Source organism: Nyctibius grandis, chromosome 12 (genome assembly GCF_013368605.1).
Source record: "Nyctibius grandis isolate bNycGra1 chromosome 12, bNycGra1.pri, whole genome shotgun sequence".
NCBI classification, from domain to species: Eukaryota; Metazoa; Chordata; class Aves; order Nyctibiiformes; family Nyctibiidae; genus Nyctibius; species Nyctibius grandis.
The window spans coordinates 7944691-7957565 of record NC_090669.1 but is presented as its reverse complement, the minus strand read 5'-3'; positions in this window follow the sequence as shown (position 1 = coordinate 7957565).

The following is a 12875-nucleotide window of genomic DNA, read 5'->3' as shown; positions in this document are numbered from 1 at the left end:
CTAGTAAATATTTAAAGGACATGTTTTATAGAACGAAAAAAAATGTTGCTATATTCTCTATCCCACAAGAGACTTTGAGTTTTTTTTCTTTTAAGTGTTATATGGCAAGACCATTTGTTCAATTGTTATTCTGAAAATTCCTGACTAATCTTGTCCTGAATTTAATGAAATTTGAGAGAATGATACACAAACAAGTAATGTGAGATACTGCCAATATTGAGAGCTGCCCTTTCTAGATGTCTCATTCAATAACATCCTCTGGATCAGAGAAAGATGATACTTTTTCTCAACTGTTAGTGCAGGCACACATACCTAGAATACACATCAGGTTTGCCATCTTCTCCTTTAGAGAGATCAGAATCAGAAGATCAGAATTAGAAGATCAGTATTTCTTTCCCCCCAAAAACACTCATGCAGCCTTTCAAAGCACAGTTCAGCTTGGGCAAGCTTGGAAAGAGAAGATGTTGCATTTCTCAGCAAGGTTCAAGAACATCATTGCTGTTGGGTCTTGTCACTTCCCTGAGAAAAGAGCCTCCGTTCCTTCATACTCAGCTGGCTCTGCTGCTACCTGTAGCTCCAGAGGAAAACAAAAGCAGTCTCATCCCTGCTTCCTCTTCCAATACATTTTGTCTTCTCAGCCCTGGTCAGGGCCAGTCCTTCCAATTTCAGGGGAATTCAGTTGTGCAAGGAGGAAAGATAGAAATCGTAATATCCTACAAATCAACACAGAGGCTGGATCCTCTGACAGGACCCTGGAACAGCTGTCAGTCATTTACATCTTTGAAAAGGAATTTGTTCTATCACCATAAAAAAAAAAGAACTTATTATGATCTCCTATTTCCTAGCAATGGTTTTTCATATTTTCAAATAAGATGTTATTTTTCAACAACAAATCACATTGTTTAAAAATTATACTTTTGCCCAGTAAAAGTGAAAGCTGATGGTTTTCAGACCTGACTCAAGATCGCTAAAGTTTTGCTGGTACAATGTGTGCCAGGTGCCATAGCAGAAGAGCTGTCAGTGTAGTTAGCCTTATAGCAGGACTAAATCGATGAGAGGTCTTCTGTTTCTTCTAAAGGTTACAGAAACTTTTGTTCAGTTTGAAGAACTTGGTTTTGGGAGTTGGTGATAAAGTTGGTGATAAAGTTTATAACTTCATATATGTGACTTTTTGAAGTAAGTTTATCCTTTGTGCATGAATTGCTTTTCAAGCAAAATACACTCTCTGGTTGAGGGAATGCAAATAGAGGAACTTTTATTAACTACAAAGAAAAAGACAATATTACTTTGGACCTCAGAATATTATGTTGTCACCTAGGAAAGTTAACAGCTACATGGTCTATATGTAGCTTTGTAACAAGATCTCCACGTCAGCTGAAGCTCTATGATTTTTGCTAATGAAAGAAAGTGGTAGAATGCTTACTGTGACTGCAAGTTGAAGTGCATAATGTGTGCATGTGTTTTGCTAATGTGAACAGAGATCTTTTAGATGTCAACTGAATGGATTCTAGAATTGCATCACAGAGTAAGAAGGAAATTTGTTGCAGCTTAGGTACACAAAAAAAAAAAAAGCTGGGCTAGGATAAGAACCTCTGTGTCAACAGTTGCTTCTGAATAGTTGCTTTGAAAGCTCTTACCTATGCTCTTTGAAATACTTTTTATTAACAATCAAATAGCTGGCAGTAACTGTCAGCGTGTAAAAACCTGCTTCAGGTCACATTGTTTCCATGTGTGATATTATTCAGAAAAAGTCTGTTTGGGCATAATTACTAAAGTGCCATTTGTAAGCCTATGAAGAGTTTTATCACTGTCTGGTATTAGAAATGCAAGGTCTCATTCTTGTTGGTTGAATGTGCGGGATTAATAATCTCAGTTCACTGCATGTTTTCGAGGATCATGTTCCTCATCTTAACCAGTGTCAAGTTCCTATAGCAACTAGCATTTAAGAGTGAGAGACAATGATGCGTGTTGCTGTCACTAAGAGTAATGGAGAAAATGTTTGAAACTAGATGTCCAAGTATTTTCACATGTACCTTCTTTCATCTCTTAAAGAGCTTGGATTGAGACCTATGGATAGTGTAAGATCATATTAGTGTATATTCATTTAACTAGACATCAAATAATGTAATCATTTAAATTGGTCATAGTGTTTTTCTAAAACATTGAGCAAAGAAGGATGCAATAAGCACAGTCATTTGTGGGTTTGTCTTTGATCAGTGTGTATACCAATATAATTCAATGTGTTAATAGAGATATAAAAAACTTGGTGAAAACCTGTTGCTGTAATCACTAGTCTAGTCCAGGAGGAAGAGGTAGATTCTGGTAACAGCAGAAAGATGCAGAGACCACTTCAAAGCACAGGAGGCAAGTGTGCTAAAATATTTGGAAGAAGGTTTCCATGAGTGTATAAGCCTGTAGAAGCTTGGGATGCTAAAGTCACTGTGAGTTTTTCATAACCAGGTTTGGTTTGTAGTCTATGACACACAAAAGCATTGGGATAAATAGTTTTTGTGACAGATGTGTATTTAAACCCAGTATTTTACACTAGCACATATTTCTAAAAATATCCAAACACATATGGCTGAAGTAAAGAATGTAATCAATATTTTATTGATTCATGTATTATTATCAATATTACTTTTAAATCAGTTATTCATTAGCTGAAAGATTCAATATGATTACTTTCCTGATTCTGTGAGTATTAAAGGGACACTGTCATTTTCCACGTGCATATAGCCTGACAAAATCTAGTGCAGCAGATGGAAGTTTTTCCCTTAGTTTGAATAGGCCATCTCATCATTATGATGCATTTTCTCTTTTTTACTTTCACACTGAAGTGCTGCATATTGTGGGGGTGGTAAGTCCCATCTGGAAACAGATCATAAATTATTAGTGGTGAAGAAATGGCACTTCACTTTGTCTAAGAAAAGTAAACCTAATTAATTTACTCAAGGTAATAGGCAAATATCTGTTTCTACCCCAAGATCCTTAAGACTGTAATAAACTTTATAAAAAGATTGTAATTCAATCGTAATTATGGATGATTATCTTGTTGTCCATAGAGCAGTCATATTGATCGTGCTGTTAGGGAGGTGTGTGTGTATTTGTGTAAGTCTGTGTTTTGTAAATATCTTTCCTGTGACCTTGTCCAAATCCTGTGGCACCTCTTTTAATAACTCTTTTGAAATGATTCTATGCACCTGAAGAAATACCTTGTTACACACCTCTGAACTAAAATAGCAAAATTTTTGCTAGATGTGCATGAAATTGCATGAAATTTAAACATTTATAACCTTGGTTCTTGGCTGCTATTGCTGCACAGGTTGGGAAAATTAAACAGGATTCAGCTGGATCCACATAGCTTCCCTCATGAGTGGAGATGGATGGACAAATGGTATTTATCCATCATCCCTGCTTCTTCCTAGTCAAGTGGAGGATTTGGAGCAAAAGAAGGGAGAAACCAGAATAGTGAACAAGTTGGAACTGAAGCCTGCCTTCGCAGTTACAGCAGGTAATTTCCTTAGGGAGCAGAGATGTCACTGTCGGAGGTCATTTTTCAATGCAGAGTATTGTCTTCTGTGGTGCCTTGCTCCAGCCCTGCCTGTTTTATCCTCATTCCCTCTCCCCTGACTTTCCATTTAGCTAGTCCTTTCTGAATGCAAATCACACTTGTACACCTGAGTGGGTATACAAGTGGAAATCTGCATCCCATTGTGTTGTTTACTTTGCTTAATAGTTACATTCCTCTAGTTCAAATTTACTCTAATCTGTTTAGCGCAGCAGCTATCATTGAGTGGACTTCCTGGAATAAACAAGAAACAGAAGCTTCCCTTTGTGATTGCCGTATGCTTGTAGCCATGTAGTAGGCAAGTAGCTCTACTTCTGTGCATATCTAACTCAAATCTATGTGACTGCCACATGCAACCTGGCTACTGTCTTTCTACAGTGCTTGAAACAAGGTCCAAAGTTTTGCTTGGCATTTGCTATAATCATATTGAAAAAAGTGTCTTCCTCAGGCTTGGAGGAGTATTTAACTCTTAATAAGATTCTCTCAGTAAGACAGCTTAAGGAATACATTATTTTAACATAAAAATTCTAGCTCAGCATTGTCCTAATGGTGAGCTAAATGTTGTCTAAATATGGTGCAGATTTCCAGATAAAGCCATGCCATCTTGTAGCTGTGTAAGACTGGGCATTGAAAATGAGGATGGAAAAGTCTGAGCTCTAGTTTTAACTGATGAGTGCAACCTAATATTTTTTGGAGACGTAACCAAATTATATTTAGTATTGATTCTGAGTCTGATCCTGTTGACCTCACTCATGTGTGTAGTCCTGCTCATTTCAAATACCTGAAGCTTTGCTCATTCAATTAAGATATTACAAGCCTATTCTGAATTTTCTTGATTCACTTGCTTGGCCAGACTTTTTTAGAAGTCCTAAACCATTTTTTTTCTGTAGTATACATTTTAATTGCTTATGTCATATTTTAAATTTAATGAAGTATCTGAAAATGCCTGTGTTCATAGCAGATGCATCAGACTACTCTGTTAGACACATGTATCACCTAAATAAAGGTGGAGATGAACCTTTTCCTAATATGTTTTAAGTTGCTGTAAGAGGAGAGACAGATAATAAAATGTACACTTGTATTAAATTTGCACTTGTAAGCTATAATAGAAGAAAGTTTAACACAAGTGTCTAGCTGAATTTCTTAGCTTATGTTCCAATTAATTTTTTATTTTAGGTAGCAATTCAGCTTTTTAATTGTGTTTTGTTTTGTGTAGTGGTGTCTCTAGAGGAAACATAGTGAGCAGAATAAAATAAGAGCATTAGACCACTTGGTGGTGTAATATGCAAAGGAAAAGGAATCTGTCATGTTTAAGTGAAGGAAATGTACATAATAGACCATTTTTAGTTGTTTATTAACTGATTAAACACAGTACAAGACATTACCATTAACAGTTATTTTTTAAAGACCTTTAATTTCAAGCAGGTAGTTAAGTACATTTTGTAGGATAAATTGTGGTTTCAGCTCAGCTCTTACTGAAGGTGTTTCTGTTCAAGCTATTAGTCGTCTGTTAGTTGGTTCAGAAATCCTGAGCCAGTTCACAGTGGAAAATCTATAATTTACAAATGGAGAGGGCCACATGGAATCTGCAGCCCCCCTGTGTGTGACTTTAGTAACAGCTTTGGTTTTCATCTGCTAGAGTCTGGCATCCCTCACATTCAGCAGCTTCTCCTCAACTCTTTGTGTTTTATACAAAGACTGAGAAGCTTGGGAGAAGCTGTGGCATTGCTGTGCTTTGGGAGATACCTTGAAGTACACAAGCTGTGGCAAGAAAACCACATGGTGGTACTGAAAGACATATACATTTGTGCAGTGAATGCCAAAAGGGAGGGTAATGTATGGAAGATCGGGTTGTTTGGCCCATTTATTTTTCTCCACACAACAAGAAGAATGAAAGGTCCAGCCTTCCATTGCCTTTTAGTTCAAACTTCTCTTAGCAGGTACAAAACGTTTGATGGTTGATCTGTTGCTTATTGTGCTTGTTGGTGTGAGTGATGACATCCTGGATCATGTTCTCCCAGAATACCTGCAGCACTCCACAGATTTTTACATAAATTAGACCTGAAATCATTTTAACTTTCCCATAACAAGCCAGGTGGCAGATAATTGGTCTCCTTATATTGTACCTATTATCCCCTGAAACTTCCAAGTGATCCTGATGATCAAAGATGTAGTGTGGATGGGGAACACACAATTTGTAGCATACTTCTACAGCCCCTGTGATATCCTCCACAATTTTGTTCTCTGAGTGAAAGCTTGGAGGAGGGCAGCATAAACAGAGTGTACTGCAAGGTCACTCGACCCTTTAGATTGCTGATAATATGTAAGCAAAATAATACTATTTCAATATCCAAATATTAAGGATCAGTTGCAGGCTGTGAAGCTCTTAGAAATTACTACTATGCAGAAATTACTAAGAACTTTTGGTTTAAACTTCTGTTTTGTTTTTTTTTTTTTTCTGAACCAACTCAGTGGAATACAGATTCTTTAGAAGAGATCGGCTGGGATCAGAAAGTTGACAGCTGCAGAAAGGAAATGAAATTACATGAAAACTATGGGAGATGTGTCTGGCTAGGCTGATTTTCTAGAACTCTGCATCGATTTTAGTTCTTCCAGTCTTTGTGAATAACTAGCCTGATGTGGAATGAGAAGGGAGATGGATGCAATCCGTGGGAAGGAACGTGGCTCCACTGTATTCTTATTATGCTTCTCTTTGTTATGCTGCTCTTCTATTGAGAGGATTTGCTGAAAAAAATGGACTAAATGAAAACTATATGATCAATTTTTTTGTCACCTTTAAAGAAAAAAAAACCCTCATTTGCTCAAGGGAGTAGGGGAAGGAGTTTAAGGATTAGAGCATATAACTGTTCAGATGGAGTCTGTTTGTTTAGACCTAAATTCCTTATGTCATTGCTCATTAATGTTGTTGTACCAAGTGTTTATGCATGAGTGTCTGAGAAGAACTGGAGGTGATCAATTCAAAATGGCCTTGTCAGACTGTATGAAGAATTCATTCCAAGATATATATGGAAATGCATGCTTTATAATTTATTCTGACAGGGTATTCACATTGCCGCTTTAAGTATTTCTCCAAATATTTTCCCAGTATATGATCAATTAGTGCTTTACTTATTCTTTCTATTAAATTAAACATTAAAACAACAATATGGCCACTTCTCATAGGATTTTTACATATCCTATGAAATGAAATCAATCAGATCAGTGATCTGTCTGGTTCTGTTGCCAACAGGTTTGTAGATCTGCCTCTTGTTGCAGTGATTTCCTTGTTTCCCCCTCTAGTAGAAGGTTAACTGAATTACAGCACTCTGTAGGCCCCAGGACAAGGATCAGATTCTGATCTTGGAATTGGAATGGACTTTTTGTGTAGGTTTTTGTAAACCCTTCTTTCCCTTCTGCAGTCATCTTGTCTCCAAAGGAGACTACTAAATCTAAAAATTGCTTATCTTAACAGGTTATGAAAGTTTACACAGAGTTGCATTAGGCAGCTTAAATGTGTGGCAGCATGGTTATGTCCTGATGTTGCATCCTGGTGTTGAACCTTTATTTCTCGGAAGGACTTTGGCTTGCATGCTGCGGATGGAATAATCCAATATTATTCGAAGTTTTAAGCTCATGTTTTGTTTTTCACCCTATCTTATCGCAGGTGGTTCCACAGGCTGATTGTGCAAGAAAGTGTTTTCTTTTTTATCAGTGTTTTAAATTTTTTGTCCTTCATTTCATTCATATACCCTTGTTTTTCCATATAGAAAAGCATGAATTTCAGTCATGGAAAACTTTGGTTTTCTTCGAAAACCAAAACGGATTGCGTTTACCCTTATAGCAATCTAGCCAGTATTTTTGCCCTAAAACCATAGTACATTGAGTCATATAGCTTCTTGCCTTCAGTGTTTTCTGTTTTTTTCTTTTTTTTTTTAAGGAGCAATTTTTCATATTTGTTGATACAGGGTAGAAGTTGAACATATGTATTCCAGAGAGTAAATGAACAGAAAATGGAAGTGTACAATTTGTATTTGTTTTGTTTATGAATATTCTAGTGGAAAGAGCCTAACTTGTGACATTTTGAATGCTTGGTGTAGCTATTTTTTCCTCTTAAGCCTTGTCGTTATTGAAATATCTGAATGTTAGAGGTATTTCTAAATGTAGGTCCTGATCTCAAGCTACTCCTAAGTGCTGTTGCCAAAGATATACATAGGAAGCAGTTCAGAAAGAAGTTTTAACCATACATTAGATGGCACTTTCAGAGTCCTCACTGGACCAGCAATATTGCTGGAAATGTTTGTTTCAGATAATCTACAGGGGTGTATTGCAAATGTTTTTCTGCTTTTTATAGAACCTGTTTCTCATTTTGCAAGTGGATGCTAGATAGAAAGGGCAATGCAACTTCAGAAAAATAATTTAACATTTTTGCTTGATTCAATTGGAGGCATAAATATAAGAGTCATACTTATTCAACTGAAACCTTATATTTATTGTTACCTACCTGAATTCTTGCTTTATAGTACAGAGCAACACTTCACAGTTGCCAAGTTTCACTGGAGATGAAGTGATAATCTCTGGCTGTAAGTTGTAAATTGCTTTGGGATAAAAGGTACTGCATAAATGTAAATTGTTACCTTATTAAATGCAAGTGTAGCATAACATGGTTTTCAAATTACTAATGAGTATTTTCTTTGCAAGTCTGATGGCTTTTTTAAGATAAAATAGCACTGAGTTTATTTAATCAGCCTAAAAGGTTCTTATCTAGCACACTGTGATACTTATTTTTATTGCTATAAACAAACATTATTTGGAAGAATTGCAGGATAAAATAATATAAAGTTTACAGTGTTTTTATTAGTCTTAATGTTTTGATTACCAATCAGGTTGCTTATTTTTCTGTTTAAATTAAAATAAATAGTTTATGATAATACTTACTAAAATACATTTTTTTGTCTTGTTGCTGTTTTTAACAACACACAGAACTCAAAATGTCATAGATTATTCTGGATGTGCAAAATGATTAAAGATGTTAACATCAAAAACACTGTGAATGAGAAGATCGTTTGGGGGATATTTAACTGAAGTACTGAGGAATACCATTTTAAGATGTTTCTGTATCATTTGTATTACTTCAGTTCCTTCCCCCCGTTTATATGCTTGGTTTTTAATAGGGTGAAGGAACAAAAATCAATGAGACTATAATTTAAATGAGTGTTTTTGTCAGTAGGCTGCAAGATCATCAAATTCTTACCAATCCATTTGTGATTGTTAGGAAGTGCTGGGATCTCGGTTCTACCTGACTAAATTTACCAATCATTTGAGCAACCATAAGAATACAAATGCATGTTTACATACCAACAACTGAAACTTGGTAGGTAATATGCTTAAGATTATTTTATTTCACAAACTTACTTTATCCAGGGAAGAAATGGAGGAAAATAACAAGATTTTAAGTAGAAATTGCTTAGGAAGAAAGACCATAGCTAAGCATGTCCTTCGATGTGGAGCAAACAGGGGAAAAACCTCCCAGATAATTGGAAATTGTGAAGTTCTGTTACAGTTGTGAGAAAAAGAGCAAGCAAAGCTTGATGAGAAAGGATAAGACAAAGTAGCAAAAAGTCGATTAATTACTTAATTAATTAATGATACAAGAGGTATTCCCACAGCATGTAAAAACTAATTTTTGTTGAACACTGAACTTTTAGCAGGTCCAACATTTTTTCATTTTGTGCTGAATTACACTTCATTCATAATATGTACTTACATACTTTTGAGAATACTAAATGATGTATATAAGCAATGAGAGTTTTATGCATGTGCATTTTAGCAGGTCTAATTTCACTCTCAGAGCATGTTCTCATCAGATAAACACTGCCATTCTGTGTTTTGATTTGATTCATTATTATTCTGACATAATTCATGATGTAAAACATGGGAAGGGCATAATGCTAGTACAGCAATAAACAATATGGTGAAAACTGAAACTACATTTTCCAGAGGTGTATTGCTAAGCCAACCTCATGGCCAAAAAGGAACAGGAATCAGTAACTTTGCACTTGGAGATTTCTTCCATGGAATTCTTAATGGTTTCCATGTACTGGAATATTTAATGATGTTTCCTACATAAGTAAGTACTGTTTAGGTATTTTAATTCATATTATTGTATGCTATACAATAAAAATGAAGTTAGTGTTTATGCCGTAGTCCATTAAGGTCCTCCATATTTGATCAACTTTGTCAAGGAGTGGTGGAATGAAGACTTAAGATCAGAGCTAAGGGACAGAGGCCCAGCGTGGATAAGGAGTCAGGGTGGACTAAAGCATCTCCAATTACAGAAGTTGGTTGGCTTAAGTGGGGCTGCAGGTCTGTCGAGAAAAGACGGTTCAATGAGAGGTGTAGTCTGACTCCAAATCTCACATAAACCTGTAGTTACCCTGATTTTTTCCTCCCTCTGATCTCATAAACTCTTTATTTTATAACTAGTATTACACTATATTTCCTCTCACTATTTTTGTCTTCTGTCATCTCTTGCTGAATATATTAATTTATTTTAGATTGTTGCTCAGTACAAGATCTTGAAAGACTTCTAACACTAAATATAAACAAAAAGTAACAGCCTGTTCTGTGAAATGATAGTATCTGCTAAAAACTGAAGGATGTGAAGTAGAATAGCTTTATTCTAGTTATTTTGAAATTATTTTCTGCTTTTACTACCATTTCCCACTTAGTCAAATACTGTGTTCAGGAGAGCTACAGAAAAAAATGCTGGATACATAAATCACCATTTCTTGGTTTATCCTGTTCTTTGGATATGTAAAGATTACGTATGGCTCTGGTCTTTAAAACTAACATGCAGATGTTCTACAGCTGCTTGATGCCTGACTCAACGGTGCCTGAACACCTTCCTACCTGCCTGGAGGTGTCATGGTGTATTCCACTGAAGCAATTAAAATAAGCATTATTTTGTGAAAAAAGGTGTAACGCATAAAGTGAGTCTGAGCATTTATTAAGGATGAAGATAACATGAAGCAAACTGCTTTCTCAAAAGGGAGACAATATTTGTTTACCTTAGGCACTCATGGTCCTGTCAATATCACTGTACAGTTAAAGCATTTCACAAAAATATAGCACTTCTTTAGCACAATGACGTATTTAGCAGTCTCCCCAGGCTATTTCAGACTTTCATTAGGACTATATCATCTGTCAAGGATGCTTGGTTTATACACCTTCACAAACTGATTTAAAAAAACAGAGCGGTTGTTTTTCTAGGGTAAATTTGGAATTGAAATCCGGATGACAGTGCTGGTATTTTCACCTGGTTTACGGAGGTGAATAGTTGACTTGAATGTCCTTGAAGCACGTTTCATTTTATAGTGAAGGAGTTGCATGGGCTTTTCTTGACTACAGACAGCATTTTCAGATAAATGCATGATTCTTCACACCTTGAAATAAGATCAGACTTCTGATAGGCTCTGTTAATAGATTTCAAGCCACTTTGTATTAGAAACAGATTGTAACATGCATTGACCATAGCCTTTTTGTTATTTTCCTTAAACCAAGAAAGCCTATTCTGTGAATGTAGGGTTCCAGGCACTTTGCAGCCAGGATGAGCTTCTGTTTTTGTAAAACCACCATCTTGGCTACTATGTAAGAGAGCTGAAAGCAGGTTTTACAAAGGTTAAAAATACTTGAATTCTTATGTCAGGCTCAGTAGTTGGGGATTTCACAGCCCTCACTGACATGTTCTAGCTGATACATGTATTTTGTATCAGCTGTGAAAAATATGCTGTTGAGTGACACCTATGCCATCAGTAAGTCAACAGAGCAGAATCAAACTTATTGTTTACTTCACAAGGAGGGCCAAAACTGAAGCGCTGCAGCCACACTTCTGAATGATTTGTACTGTTCACTACTACATGTATCTGCATAAATATGCTTCCTTGCAGAATTTAGATGAATAGAAATGCCTCTTCTTTGGCTTTATTAATGTCATTTATTTTTAATAGAGGGGAAAATTGAAATAAGTTCTTTATGTGAAGTCTGTTGAGGAAAGGAATCTGGGGAAAAAAACTTAAAAGTTAATTTTTTTTAATCTTGAAATCTTGTGCTTAGTAAGTGTTTAAAAATTTCTGGCAGTCCTGTTAGTAAAAATAATTATTCACAGCCTTCTGGGTGTTGTGGATCTTTTCATTTTATATGTTCAAAAGAAAGGGGGATTCTTCCAAATCCTCAAATGTACAAAAGTACATTAATTTCATTTTCATCACATTTCTTCATTGCATTAGATTTGCATGGATTTTTAACCCAGAGATTTAGCAGTAGTGTGGGAAGGCGAGCTTTTTTTTGCCTTTTTATTTTTTTTTTTCAGGAGGGCATTTTGGGTCATTTTAGATGAAAGAAACTTCAGTTCATGCTATTATGTTGGTTTCCTGGTTACAGTTCAGTTTTGATTCGTCCTCTAGAGGACACACGAAAGGGAAAAATGTTGGCAACTATATGGGACCTCTGGGTTGTTGTGTTCCTTTTTAATTTTAGCACAGATTCTAGTTAATACTTTTGAATAACATCAGCCTTCCTTCTCAGGTTGGTCCCACTGATTAACTTTTGGGCAGAAGGCTATTTATTAATGGGAACTGCTTATGTAGAACTCCGCTGGTCGGTGTAACTGGAGGTGATGGATCTTGTTTATTTTACCAGGGGAATATGGTTCCCTAAGAATACAGAAGACTCGCACAGTTGCAAGATAACGCTGCAGTTTACAAGAACAGCTCCAGACACTCCAAGCACTAATGCAGAGGCTATAAGGATGTCCACCAAACAAGGATTTTTCTGATGAGGCCATTGTTTAGGGCCCAGTGTAATGTAAAGGCACAAGAGGGAAGGCTGTGCAATGTTTACATGGAAGGGGGAGTTCTGGATAGTTGTACTGCTAGTGAGTAGTCCCTAAAGCATCTGAATTATTAGAGTGAGCATATTGTAGCTTTTGGATACATGAATTTTCCTGAAGGAAAATGCTAAAGTGACCTCTCAGTGTGAATTCTGTGTTACATTTACTGCAAATGCAATGAAGAATCACATTGCTCTTTTCAAATAAATTATTTAAATATGTTAAAACATGTAGATGTTGGCCATTTACATGGGTGCTCAGGAAGTACATCTTCCAAAACAGAGATGTAGGAACTTCTGGTGTCCGTAGCAAAGTTGGTTGCATTCTTTCTTCCCTATTTATTTTTAGCCAAAAGTAGACATGTTTCACTGTCCTTTACTAATCACGCAACCACTTGCTGAACGTTTTACGATGGGTCTC